This window comes from Brassica napus, chromosome C1 (genome assembly GCF_020379485.1).
Source record: "Brassica napus cultivar Da-Ae chromosome C1, Da-Ae, whole genome shotgun sequence".
NCBI classification, from domain to species: Eukaryota; Viridiplantae; Streptophyta; class Magnoliopsida; order Brassicales; family Brassicaceae; genus Brassica; species Brassica napus.
The window spans coordinates 37,873,627-37,888,822 of NC_063444.1; the positions used below are offsets into that span (position 1 = coordinate 37,873,627).

The following is a 15,196-nucleotide window of genomic DNA, read 5'->3' on the forward strand; positions in this document are numbered from 1 at the left end:
CATTTTAAGTGGAAAATGAGGATATGATGATGTAATAGTACTATTCACAAACTTATTTTGATGTTAAATTTTTTTATTTACATAATAATCCCTAAAATTTTGACAAAATATTACTTTTAAAAATTTTAATTTAATATATATATATATAATGATTAAACTTTAAACATGATTCTAAATAACAATTTAGTTAAATAATTAATTATAAAACTTATAACTCAATAATCATATATATAGATATAATAAAATAAAAATATAAACAATAACTTTAAGAATACATAACTATGACCAAAATTAAAAAAAACAATATAAATAATTTTAACACAACAGATAACAATTCTTGACATAAAATAGTACTGTTTAAATAAATCTTCTATTTTTTATATGGGGTTATGTAACTTTACTAATGTGATAAATATTTTACTTTAATATATTTAAATTTTAGTTGAAATTTTAATATTTTAAAATTAGTGAATATAATTTTAAATGTTATCAAATAAATAGAAATAAATAAAAAAGTTAAAATTAATATATTAAATTTTGAAGAAAAAAATGACGATGTCATTGGAACAAAATTCAAATTTAAAATGAATTTAATTCATTTTGAGGAAAATATGAAGGACACTATTGGAAATGGTGTAAATAGTATATTCACTTTTGTTTATAAGTTCTAAGGGCATCTCTAACTCCACTCTATTTTCTATTGTAAAATAAAGTTTAAAGTAAAAATGTTTCAATAATACTCTATTTTTCATTTTATAATAGAGTAAAAAATGGGTTTACTCTATATATAGAGTAAGTTGTTTTTTGTTTTATCACTCTATTTTTCACTCTAAAATAGAGTATCATTAGAGTATAGCACAACGCTATTATAGAATAAAAAAAATAGGAGGAACCATTGGAAATGGTCTAACGAGAATTAAAATTGTTTGTGGTTAATGATTTTTGTGACATGATAACTTTTTTTTTTTTACAACTTTTTTTTGACAACTATGACATGATAAATTTAAAATAATCAATGAAGCAATGATACTTAAATGTTTTGTATTTAATTAATACAGTCTTCGGCCCCGCAAAAAAAAAGTGCGTGGGCCAATCTCGGTAAGCTGCAAAATTGTTGATTCCTGTTAAAGATGCACCAATTTGGACCAACCTCTAAAAATGATTTTACTTGAGAATAATTGAAATAAAAAATGAAGAAAGAGTAAATATTGAAGCAAATGACAAATGTGGAGAGACAGCTTTGGTAATGTTAGGGTGCCTTAGAGCACCTCCATCAGAGGCTTCTAAAGGGAGTTCTAAAAAAAAAAACTAATAAAAATAAATGAAAAAAGAAAGAAAACCAAAGAGCCGGTGCCTAAAGAAGGAGTTTTAGAACCACTAAACACCCCATACGTGGCCTCTTCTTATTGGTCGTCTCTCTCTCTCTTCCTCGATCTCGCGTCATTGTTCTCCTTCTCCAAATCCTTCCATGATTGAAACTGAAATCACCTCGATGGTTTCTTCGTGTCTGAGTTTTTGTATTGATTTGAACCTTGTAAATCACATCTCTGCACTTCCTCCATGAATCACACCTCTCGCCTAATCAATCGGATCCCACCTCGGCGTCTTCTTCCACGGCCAGAGAGGAAGGGCATCGTCGAGATGAGAGCAGGAAACCAAGAGCTGAGTTTCAGGAAGATCAGGCTCGTGTCCTCGCCGCGTCTCTTCGTGGTGTGTATATTCGTTTCCAAATCATCTTTTTTTTCTCTGTAAAGTTTCAATCTTTAATGTGTTTTGTGAGATTTCGCAGCCGAGGTTAGGTTGGACGGAGGAAGCGATGATTGCAGGCTCTAGATACTTGGTGTGTCTCCTTCCATTGTTGGGTCTTTCGCTGCTATTGTTGAGGTAAATGTCACAATGAACGTGATGTGTTTGTTAAGGTTAAGCAAATCCTGATGTTTGATGTGTTGCTTTTTCCTTTGTTGTAGTGCCTTTAACAACAGATTCGCTAGCAAAGAACTTCAAGTAGCAAGACTGACATCGTGTGGGTTTGTTGAGAAGACTTCTGTAGGATTTATACCTCACACTTCAGAAGGGACATATAGTCCAAAACATTGAACGGTCACTGGATTGAGCTGTAGTGGAAGTCTCTGATGCTTCTTTCTCTCTGTAAAGCTTGTTCATGATGGCGATATCAATCAAAGAAGCAAATAACTTCCTTCTCTTTGGATTCTGCAAGAACATTTTATGGCAATCAGATAAGGATCTGCATATATATATATTCTTTGAATTGGATTGGATACATTGCTATGTGTTTGAAGAAAAATAACATAAGTTTAAAGTTTGATATCATCGTTTCATGTTGGGCAGAGAGTATCGTGATACATGAACGTTCTTGGATGACAGAGTCAAAGATGCTTTTGATCTGAAGAAGAGCATACAAGAGGTAAAAACAAAACCTTTGTCGCTATGCTACACATTCTTGTTACTACTACTACAACTTGGAATGGTAAAACACATCTTTTGTGGCAGGCCAAGTATATAAAAGGAGCAAATGTTTCAGGGATTGAATCAGTATTCATCACAGGAGGGATTCATGGCAGTGAGCTTGATCTCTATATATAATTTGTAAGTTTGTTTAAATTTTATGAAATCCAATAATTTGTAAGTTTTGCAAAATTTAAATTTAATAATTCAACTTCTAAAATTAAAAAAAAAAATTAAGAACTCCAAAGGGGTTCTCCCAATGGACCATGATAAATTTAATGATATTACAAGGGATTATAAACTTCACAAATTACAAAATTTACAATTAAATTAATCATTAGAACCCATTATGGGTTCTAACCATTGGAGATGGTCTTAGAAGTCGTCGATTATCTTTTCATTTCCTTCTTTCTAAATCCATCCCACAAACACCAACTTTCCTGGTCTCTACAAACATACACGAAAATAGATAATCTTACTTAAAAAAAAAAAAATTGGTTTGTATGACTCATAAACACGGTTCTAAGAGAATTATACAGTTATTCCAGGAAATCGTATTTTTTTTTTTAAAAGTATAATTTCTTGATTTCAACAGAAAAACTTAAAAAAAAAAACTATAAATCTTTTGGACGTTTATGGATATCCAAATAGACAAGTTTTTATTAGGTATGAACGATCATATTTTGGGTCGCTCTCCATTATATAGACCAAGTATGGTCTAAAAGTAATGGTTTATGTAGACGATCCAAATGGATACTGGAATTGATGTCTTTTTTTTTTTGTCAAAGATTTCTTTCATTCATATCTCAAAATAGAGTAATAGAGGAACAGAGTCTGAAGAACACATACATAGCACTTGCAACAGCCAAACATAATGTCGCGCACTGATAAAGGTTAAATGACAGAGGAATGAAGAGAGTGGCAAGGTTTGTAAGGAGAGAACCTGCGATCTCGTTCAAATCCATTCCTAAAAGCAGGGCAGAGAAGAAGACAATAGAATCTGAAATTACTTGAAGCTTTGAAAATCCAGCAGATGATGCTGAAGGAAGGGCCACCTGCAACGTTAAAGCTTCACTTGCAAGGGTTGAGACCACATATAGTACCCTAGAAGAGCTTTGAGAGTCATGGGCTTCATCCATACCATGGATACACCATCCAAAACCTCCATTTTTAGAAGCATCAGTCCCTGAAACCATAGAAACCAAACCACAACAAAACAAACATCATTTGTAAACAATATGTATTGCCTTATAGAGAGTAGACTTTTTTATTTCAATGAGCAAATTATAAAATACTTATTTATAACTAATTGTGTACTTAAAGCATTTATTAGAATTTTAATATTTATTATTATATATAATATTACCACAAATATTGAATTTAATAATTGGAATACTTATATATATTTCAAAATATTTATATTAACTATTAATTTTGGATTTTTCGGGTTACCCGTTCGGGTTCGGTTAATAACACTTCGGATTCGGATATTTTTTGTACCACCCTACAAGACCCGTTTGGGTATTTTTACGTTTCGGATCGGATAATGGGTCAGGTTTTTCGGTTCGGATTTCGGGTTCCGGATTTTATGCCCAGGCCTAAGTATAAGTATATACTTGTTGAAAAGAAGTTTGTTCTTATGTCTAATTAACTTTTCCTTTCCAACGAGTGATTCTGATCTAAACAACTCAATTTCCAAAAAATAATAAACATTTTGCATAATGTTATGAACCAGATTGTGGATGGCTCATAACCAAGAGATTATGATTTGTACTCTTTCCATTTATCTGTGACGGTCTAATCTCCAATATAAGGAACCTCTATGTTATGAATAAATATAGACTTTTCCATTACTTTTATAACACGTTATCAGCACGAAACTCTTAATCCCTAAGCTAAAACCCAAATCGAAAAACCCTAAAACTCTAACCCTAGCCGGCGATCCGAAGAACCCTAAACTCCGATCGCGTCTCTTGTTTCCGCATCTGTTCCAGCTCGCGTCCCCGATCAGCTTCAGCCCAAGGCGTTCCTGATCCTAGCTCAGACGTTCGCGACCCGAGAGCAGCTCCAGCACGTGACCTCTTCCTCGTTTGCGATAGCATCAGACAGCTCGCGTCCGACGATCATGGCGTTCCCGATCAAGCAACAAAGGACATCCGCGACCCGATAGAAGCGACTCGATCCATTCCAGCTCGCGTCCCGTTCGTGTCCAGCTCGCGGCTCAACTCTTTTGGCGGTCCGATTCAACAATCATCTAAGGTTAAAAGGTAATTCAAAACCTAAGAACCCATAATCGAACATGGATTGATTGATAAAGAATGAAACCCTAAAACTCTAATCTTTATGAATCAAAACCATAGGGTAATAGATCAAAAATCCTAATTGAGTAAATCGAAGCTCTTAAAGTTCGATACCCCAAACCCTAAATCATGTTCCTACATGATTAAAACCCCAAATCGGTTTTTACAAGTTAAAATCCGATAAACCTAAACCCTATATCTATAAACCCTAAATAATATAAGTATCAGAATTAATTATACTATAATTATCAAATCACATATTAAAACCCTAGTCAAATATTTTGAAATCAAAACTGTTTTCGGTTTTGATCATTGAGGTTTTAAATCTGATTGAATCTGATGCTATGTTGCTAGAATTGTTTGACCGTTAAATTGATAAATTTATTTTCTCATCCTGCTTGGTTAATTGTTCATCTGATTTAAAATTGTTTAAACCGATCAGCCTGTTAAAAAATTGAATGAATCCGATACGTTGATAGATTGATTGAAGTTTACTTGTTTAAAATCCGAATGATCTGATCGCATAATTCTTGGGGTTTAATATCATCTGCTAGGATTGATAGTTTTGTAATCTGATGTGTTTTAAATAGAAACCCTAAATAATCTGTATGATAGGTTATATTGATCTGATTTGGATGTCTTTGAGAATTGAGAATCAGTATGCTAGGTTGATAGATTCATGATAAAATCTAATGTCTCGAGGTTTAAGATTGTATGCTAAGTTCGATTAAATTGATTGATCTGATTATATGTTTTTGAGGTTTTATAAATTCGGATACTAGATAAACTATTTACACATGGTTTATGCTAAATATCAATCAGCCATGAAACTGATTCAATGAAATTCATGCTTGAAATCTACATTCTAGTATTGCTAAAATCAGCCTTGAAACTGATTCATTGAAATTCATGCTTGAAATCTATATTCTAGTATTGCTAAAATCAGCCTTGAAACTGATTGAGTGATTAATAAATCTTTTTACTAGTCTTACTAAAATCCATTGATTGTTAAACCCTAATTGCATGATTAATTGAATCTGTTTTTGCTAGTCTTGATAAACCATAATATTATGAGCATATAGAAATAGTATTGCTGAGACTTGGTAGAAATTGACTGATTGATTAAATGCCTTTAAGATTGATAGTCTCATTGTCCTCAGAAGATTGAAATCCGAATTGATTGTTTTTAAGAGTAAGGCCACATGAAAATTATACCTAAATATTGAGTGATATATTATTTGAGATGTCGAAAATCAACCTGGATTTTGCTGCCATAAATCTCTCTGGAGATAATTATTTACGGTGTGCATTGGATACAAAGATTATCCTAAAGTTAAAAAGACTTGGTGAATTTATCATAGAAGGCAATAATGCCAATGAAAAAAATTGATACAGAGCAATATTAATTATTAGTCATCATCTTATTAAGAGTCTCAAACATCAGTATCTGACTATAGAGAATCCTCTAGACCTTTGGACAGAGTTAAAAATCGAGATATGATCACCAAAGAACGATGTTATTACCAAAGACCCTATTTGATTGGAGGAATCCCAGAATCCAGGACTATAAGCCCGTGGATGAGTCTATTGCTAGCTGGGCAAAATAATGGATTACTGATGAGAAACAGTGAATTGAGACCTTCTGGATTGACCCCATTACCTGATACCAATAAGGCCGCAGAAGAAAAAAAAAAGGTAACCACGTCCAGAATGATAGACCACACGGTCATGGCCGTGGAGGGTGGAAATGACGTGCCATGGCCACTATAACACATTTGGCCATGGGAATCACTATGACAGAGGCCGTGGGTATCAACCCAATTTGAGCCATGGTCAAGGCAGTGGTCGTGGTATATCCTTTAAACCACAAAGCTTGACCAAATCAGTGTGCCATAGATGTGGAATGGGGAACCATTGGGCTAAGATATGAAGGACTCCCAGACATTTTTGTGACCCACATGGGAACCATTGGGCTAGGATATGAAGGACTCTATCAAAGAGAGTCTGAAAAGGAAGAATCCTGAAACCCACTTGGTCTATAAAAATGGTGAAAATAATTTCGAACATGATCAAGATGATCTTATGGAATATGAGACTTATGATTGCCTAAAAGAATCAAGTTAATAAGCTGATTTCGACATCAAACTTGTGTGATTGTTTTGCTTGTATGCTTTCTCTGATTTTTATCTCCTTGAATTTATTTCTATTACATTGTCTGCTTAGATTAAATGAATGAATGATTATTCTATATGAGTACACTGAAAAATGTCAATATAAGTACTAAAGCAGGTATCGCCAGTCTGAAAGAAGACTATGACTAGGCTAATATATTATTGCCTAAGGGTATGCATTTATAAATCAGTGATGCCTTATATTCACTCAGCTCAAAGAGCAAGAGTAGCTTATTGAGTTTTAAAGATATAAGAATGAATGGTTTCCATATTGAAACAATGGGCGAAAGAAACAAAGAGTTCCTTCAGATATATGTATAAAATCGTCCAAGGCCATAATAAGTCCTAAAGACTATACATGCATTCTCTACTGACCTAGACTTTGCATAGATCAATATGATAGAGGCTAAAAGCCTGCAAAAATATACATTTTATGGCACAACCGGATTGGCTATCCTGGTCCAAACATGATGCGAAAATTGATATTCAAAAGACACACATTAAAAAATAAGAAGAGTTATCCCAAAGAATCTCACGTGTGTAGCATGTACACAAGGAAAACTCATTAGGCTATCACCAGTAAAACGGCTACGAGCCACTTTTTCATAATAAAGACTATATGTCTAGATAATACTGGTGAATACATGTCCCAACCGTTTAAATGATTATGGTATGTCCATGGGGGTAAGTGTGGACAATTCTGTGATACATGTCCATATCAAGAACGGTTTGGCTGAAATCTTTTAAAACGCAAATAGTTGATTGATAGACCATAACTTATGAGGTCAAAACTCTCATTCACAGCTTGGGCCACACGAAATTTACATGCACCTAAGTTAATACGCATCAGGCCATTTAGTGAGCATAGATATCATCTATCACAATTATTAACGGGTCAAGAGCCAGACATACCCCATCATAAGACATTTGGATGTGCTGTCTATGTACTAATTGCTCCACCACAGAGAACTAAGATGAGACTTCAAAAGGAGGATGTGGATATATGTTGGATATGATTCTCCCACAATAATAAAATACTTTGAGCCAACTATGGGTGATTATATTTGAGGCCAGGTACACGGATTATTTTAAGACCAGGAGGAGAAAAATAATAAAGCTGGTAAAAGAATGGTAAAAGAAATAGAATGGAATCAACCATCAATGTCTTGGCAAGATCCGCGGACTAAAGAATGTGAAATAGACGTCCAAAGATTATACATTTACAAAGCTAGCTAATCAAATGCCAGACACATTTGCTGACCCGAAAAAGAATGACTAAATCATATATAAACTAGCTTGTAAAGCTCCAACGAATTTGATGTCCAAGAAGAGACATAGTCAAGTTGCTACAGAGTCTAGACAGCGTATGAAACGTGGTAGACCAATAGGTTCCAAAAGATAAGAATCCTCGGAAACAAAAGAAAGGTGCAGAGAATGATAATCAAAATCAAAATCCGAGGTCACTAAGGAAACCATCCCAGAAATGGAGATAAGGCCGGCCGGCTCTAATGTACCAAACAATGTAGCTTGGGACGCCAAGCTGCAAAGTATTAAAAGTCCTGATAATAATGAATCTCAATCGATTATATCATGTCTGGAACATAATGGAACCAATAAGGAATGTCGACATAAGATGATTTATTTGCATACAAGGTAGCACTTGAATTTATGAATATAAGCGAGGATCATGAACCCACGTCAATATAAGAGTGTGCACTCGTAGAACAAATTGGATTGAATGGAAACGTGTGGTTAAATAGTTTAAGGAAGAATGTTGTATTTGGCCATATGATTAAGACACCATATGATGTTAAAACCAGTGGATATAAATGGGTCTTGTGAGGAATAGAAATCGTGAGATAGAAAGCTGATGTTGCACAAGAATTCTCACAAAGACCAGTAATAGATTATGAGGAGACATACTCCCATGTGGTGGATGCAATTACTTTTAGATTTCTCATAAGTCTGGCTATATAAGAGAGAAAATTAGACTTGCAGCAAGTTGATGTAGTGACTGCATATTTATATGGTCCACTGGATAATGAAAGTACTAGAGGGTATTGAGCTGAAAGTACATCAAGTTCTCGAGAACAATATTGATGATCATCAAAGTATATGATCTAAATATTGTAGGAACCTCTGGATACAATTTTCCAAACAGTTGAATATCTCAAGAAAGAGTTTGAGATGAAAGATCTTGAAAAACAAAGTTTTGTTTGGGATTACAGCTTGAGTACATTAACAATGAAATCCTTGTGCATCAAATAGTATATACCGAAAAAGGTACTCAAGAGATTTAATATGGATCAGTCTCACCCATTATCTAGTACATGGGCGTGAGATCACTTGTTTTGGACACTGATCCATTCAGTCCAAATGTGGACGATAAAGAAGTCCATTTAGTCCTGAGATGGACGATGCAGAAGTCTTGTTTTAGACACTGATCTGATTGGTCCATAAGAAGGACGATGAAAAAACCTTTGATTTTGGTTTATTTTCTACTAACCAGCCCAAAGAGTGGTTATTTGGTTTTGTTGATTTGTTTTCAGACAGGTTATGTTTTACACATGGTGGTACACGCATATCACAGCAACATCATCCAAGATTTCGTGTGTGTGTATTTGAGGTCGATGACTCAATATGTTCGATCAGATTGTGGCACGGCCGATGGTAAAGAAGAACCAACTATCATGTTCGAGGACGGAGCATATTCTGGCCAAGATCTTCATCACCCACGGATTGCAGAAAATTGGAGAGGTCCAAGGGACCTTCAGTAATGTCCAAATCAGGGGGAATAATGTGTGTTGTACTCTTTTTCTTTCACCATGGTTTTGTTCCAATTGGGTTTTCCTGGTAAGGTTTTAATGAGGCAACATTAAAGCACATTACAAGCTCTAAATGGTTATGGCATCCAAGGGGGAGTGTTATGAACCAAATTGTGGATGCCTCATAACCAAGAGATTATGATTTGTATTCTTTCCTTTTATCTAGTGACGGTATAATCTCTTATATAAAGAACTTCTATGTTATGAATAAATATAGATTTTTCCATTACTTTTATAACACATGATAGATTAGTTTCGGTATTTTCTCCTCTGCTTGTAGTTTAGGAAGATTTGATCTAAACGTGATTTGATATGTTTAAAAGATTCGTGTCTTATTGATTTTAACATGCAAGTGAATTGGTGTTTTACTATATTATATAAGTATTTTCCGAAATATTCAATGTATGGTAAAAGTAGAAGCACAAAGTTGTGTTTGTTGACTGGTTGTATGCTTCAAATTTCATCAAACTCACTTTCGATATATTAAAAATCTCATCTGAAAATAACCAGCATATGATTTTGAGTGACCTTTATAGTTTTTTATTAGAGACAACCATACATTTGAAAATGTTTAAATTGATTATTAAATAATATAGAATAATTTGAACTAAAATCGGTTCCCAAAATTATTAGTTGAGTAATAAACTCAAGTTTAAACTTGTGTTTTAAGAGCCCAAAATTAAATGTGTTAGAATGTGTAGATTCCACAAGCAAGCCCATCAAAGGCCTAGGTGCCTAACTAAGTTAAATTGTTTCTCGTCGCGAAATAACAGTAGATGAGAAATAACAGTAAATGATGTTTTCTACCAGTTGAGACTTGAGACTTGAGACTTAAGAGAGTTTATAGAATCGGACTAACTTTTGTCAGTCGATCAAAATAAATCGTATATTATGATTTACAATGTTATGAGATTAGTCTAAACTAAATGATATGTGGTATTAGTTAAGTGATTCGTTCAGGTTTGTGAATTTTGACCAAACAAACAATTGTCGAAAATTTAAGCTTTCAAAATTTAAATTGTCGAAAACGTATACATTCACTTCTGAACTATCCATTCAAATTATATATCAAAATATTAATAGCTTTCATCAAGTACATTTTCGCTTTTAAATAACAAAAAAACTGAAATTTTCTATTTCTCACAAAATTGTCTCACCTTGTTAACTTCTTAAAATCAAATTCATTCAAGGTGACCTTAATGATTAATCATCATAATTACATAATCACTTTGCTTATCCCCACCACTTCCACATTGTATTTGGAATAGTGAGGACCATCGATGCAATAAAATCAGATATTTAGATTTTGAATTTTGAAAAGTGGGTAAAAAAATTCATCTTAACAAACAAAAAGAGGTTCAAATATAATTTTCCAAAAAAAATTAAGAGGTCGATTGAAATCCTATATTGCCTTCAGTTAATTTAAAATTTTGATGAATTTTAGATAACACGTCAACTAATGATATATACTCACTCTGTTCCTGAATATAAGATGTTTAGGTAAAAACACGCATAATAAGAAAATCATTGTTCTGTATAAAAAGTATCATCAAAACTATAAATTAATGTTATTCAACCAATTACAAAATAGATTATCAAATATGATTGGTTGCACAGTTTTTAATAAAGTAAAAAATTGTCTAGAAAAATGAAAACATCTTATATATTGGAACATCAAAATTCTTTAAAACATCTTACATTTAGGAACAGAACTAGTAGTAAACATTTAGTTAATTTAGTTAACGTATATTGTATTGGATATTATAAGCACGGTTATTATAAATGGATATATCTTGATTAAAAATTGACATCTTAATCAATTTTTACTAGTTTTTGACCCGCACGGATGTTTGTTCTTCGTAATCATATGTTTTTATATTCATTAGGTTATAGTTTCATATGTTTTTTGACATCGGTGCGTCTTGGCAATGTTATTAGCTTTAGGGTCCAACTGGTGACCAATGAATAAAAAGAAATAATGCATTTTTTACTATTTTTATTTTTTTTTTACCATTTTCCAGGAATAATTTTTTCTTTTCATTCTTTTTCGTTCCTTTTCATTTCTTTTATTCTAGAGAAATTTAGAACAAATTTGTAAGGAATAATTTTTCTTTTCATTCCTATAATTTTATTCTTCTGCATTTTTTTTCTTCTCATTCCTAATATTCCTATAATGATCACCATTTAGACCCTTAATGTATAAAACTATGAGATTGTGGGTTTTTTTATTGTGTTTTTTATTTAGTTTATTTAGTTTAAGTATTAGAGATTTAAGTATACTTGTGGTTTTATTAAATTATATTATAAATATTTTGCTTAAAAGTCGAATATAAAATTTAAATTTTGTATTGAGATTTTAAAAACAAATACATTATTTAGAAAGACCAATAAAATAATGAAACCAAGTTTAAAAAAAAACAACATTCAAAAATAAGAAGAATGTAAAAAAAAAAAAGGGAACAGTATCTAAATAAAAAGCCCTTTGTAAAAAAAAAACAGTTTTCTAAATATACGATTATGATTATGGGCCTAAATATAAACAGTAAGTTTATTTGATTTGTTGCACGTTTCTTAATAATTGGTTCATTTAGTTGTTAACCACTAAGTTTATTTGATTTGTTGCTACGATGTAAATCAACCAACCATTAAGCCGGTTTGATTTTGAATACTATAAGTTGTCATTATGATCTGGGTCATGATGTATAATAAGCCCGAAATTTTTGCTTTTATTCCAAACCACACCGCCGAAAGTTGTGGGCTAGGGAACGTCAAATACGGTTTGATAAAAAAACAAAATAATTGATATGGTATGAACATAAAACGATAGAGTTTAAAAACAGTGGCATAGGTATGTAATTATTCAAGAAAATTGAGGGTTATTTTCTTTTTGTATTCATATTTTAAAAAATTAGATAATAAACTTAATTTCAGAAATAGAGAGAGAAAAGAGAGAGAAAGGAGATCTGAGATTGGATCCGGCGTACGGCCGGTGCGTGAGCGTCCGTGCCGGCGTCGGAACTTTCCTCCTTCCGTCAAAGGGTTTCCTTTTGCTTCTTCTCCGTCGCCTTCCACTGAGTGCCTTGTCGGAGCTCTGGATTGGAGCCATCATCCAAAGTGGTTTCCTCGCTTGGAGGGACGACGCGCTCGCGTGGAGGCCATGGCGTGAGAAGTTCGGCTTGCATGTTCGAGTTGTGGTTCCGGGAGATGGAGGCTACCACAAATCCATCGACGCCGGCTTTTCTCCGGGAGGTGGAGGCTCCTTCAGCTTCGCCGACGCCGGTTCAAGTTCCCGGGAAGGAGAGGTAATCTCTGCTCCGTCTTCGCCGGTTTTGGCTCCGGAGGGTAGAGTCACAAAGCTCTACGCTGTCGGTTTTGGTTCCGGAGGGTGGAGGCTACCACAGCTCTACGCTGCCGGTTTGAAACCCGTAAGGATCTTTGGGTGCTAGCGGTTTAAGGTTGGTTTTGGTTATTGTTCTTGTCGGTCCGGGTTGATTTTAGACAAATCGGATGAGTTCTCTGAAGAAGATTGAGCTCTCCGTAAAGGTTATTGCCGACAAGAAAAGCTAGTTGAGGTCGTGGTGACGAGTTTTAATCTTGAGAGAAGAGTGGGTGGTCCTGATGAGAGCGCGGTTAGTCCGATGACGCTTTCGATGGAGGACCACCGGAGTTGAAGGCAGTTGGTGCGAGTGATAAGTTCCGGCGAAATGAAGGTCCGGTGAAGGGGTTTTGGCGGTGTTTCGGGACGGAGACGGTCAGGATGAGGCGGTGTGCGACGCGTGTTGATCCAAGGGCGTTGATGCCACCACGTGGCTTGCAGCTAGCCTCCTTGACGCGTGTATCCCTGTCGACGTCGGTCGAGTTGATGTGTTTGGGCCGCGGGCCCATCTAAAGTTTTTTACAGTGTAGCCGTAGGCTTTTGGGCTTCTGGATCTTTTGTTTGTCTATTTGGGTTTTCGGGCTTGTAGTTTGGGCTTTGCCCGGTTTATGATTAAATAAAAAATCACTTGGCTGAAAAAAAAAACTGCACACAGGAATTTTCACAAGTACAGATCTAATATATACATCGGCTAAACAGGCACATTAAATATTTGTTTTTCTGAAGATATAGACTAAAGCTGTCTATCTACTACATAGTCGTCTCTTTGATAATTATAACTAACCTAGCTGTTCAAACAATCTTATTTTATATTTTCACATTCTTTAACGATTTTCTTTATGCCTTGATACAGGAGAGATCATCGATTATCTCTTTGACTTTATTTGTCGGTGTGTGGACACTAGAAACAAACACGTGAACTAGCTTTTGAGTTATTTTGCTTTTGCCATGTGGATTTTACTGGATACATTTGTAATTTTTCGAACACTATAATCACATACGAGCAAGTCACCACCGTGGCGACAACGGTCTCTTCATTTCAGAATATTTATTCAACCATTGTTTTTCTGCCTTTGACACGTTAAAACTAGAGTTTAAGGTTTAATAAAGATGGATGTAAACATTAGAATTTTGGTTCATACACAATACGGCAATTTAATGCAACACTTATTATACAGTTACTATAAAGACAGAAAGCTACACGTTTGAAGGGGAAACAAAATGGTTTAATAATCGATATTAAAATGAAAATTTCACTAGCTTAACAATTAACATGTATCTATGTGTTTTCTGTTCTTTGAACCACCCAAAAGTAATTTACTAAGATTTGATGGTTTTTTTTTTTTTTTGCTAAATTGTAAATATCATATAAAGAAAGAAAATTTTACAGAGTAAGATCTAGAGTCTGAACCCATCTTGGAAAAAAAGAAATAAAAAAAAGATAGGATCAAAGAAAATAAGCCTACAAGATTTGATGGGTTTTGTAACTTGAACTAGTTCATTATTGGTATACGAAAAGAACTGTTTATATTTTACTTTTAACCGGATGGAGGACATTGGGTACAACAGCTTCCAACTGCAACTATACATTGCAGGAGTGAAGACAGTAGTAAACAATTAGTCACATCAAAAATTTCTGTCAAAATGTTGGATTTTCAAAAATAACGAGAGTGGATTCTTTACTCGGTTGAAATCTAGCTCACGTCTTCACGGTGCTTGAATATTCATTCAAATTTCATTGCGTTTTTGTAGTATTAGTCTATATTAACGAGGTAAAAAAAAAAAATGAAAGATTGTCTTATTAGTAGGACCAGGCAGAATTTCTATATAAATTTTGATATGATTAGTTATATGTTTCGATTTGATCTGAAAAATTTGAATATATGCAGCTTTACAAAACAAATCAAATAATAATATGTAATATTCATAAAAAATGAAACAAATCATAAATACTAATATTTTTAAAAATGAATATTTGTTCCGATCTATTATATAAATATACATACATATATTTACAAAATCATATAGATAAATTATATAATTCTATTATATAAGTTT

The 15,196-nt window shown here is 33.7% G+C and overlaps 1 long non-coding RNA gene across 6 annotated transcripts; it reads left to right on the forward strand.

The window, feature by feature from the left end:
- The first annotated feature begins 1,318 nt into the window (after positions 1 to 1,318).
- On the forward strand, positions 1,319 to 14,210 carry BNAC01G31550D. Of its 6 annotated transcripts, XR_007317961.1 has the most exons (6): positions 1,319 to 1,710; positions 1,790 to 1,884; positions 1,968 to 2,425; positions 2,512 to 2,607; positions 4,461 to 4,733; positions 13,992 to 14,210. It is a non-coding gene; the product is annotated as an uncharacterized BNAC01G31550D (long non-coding RNA). The 6 variants fall into 6 exon arrangements; XR_002658271.2 differs by lacking the exons at positions 4,461 to 4,733; positions 13,992 to 14,210 and adding an exon at positions 3,372 to 3,823 and having other exon boundaries at positions 1,325 to 1,710; XR_002658275.2 differs by lacking the exon at positions 4,461 to 4,733 and having other exon boundaries at positions 1,331 to 1,710.
- Positions 14,211 to 15,196: the final 986 nt, after the last annotated feature.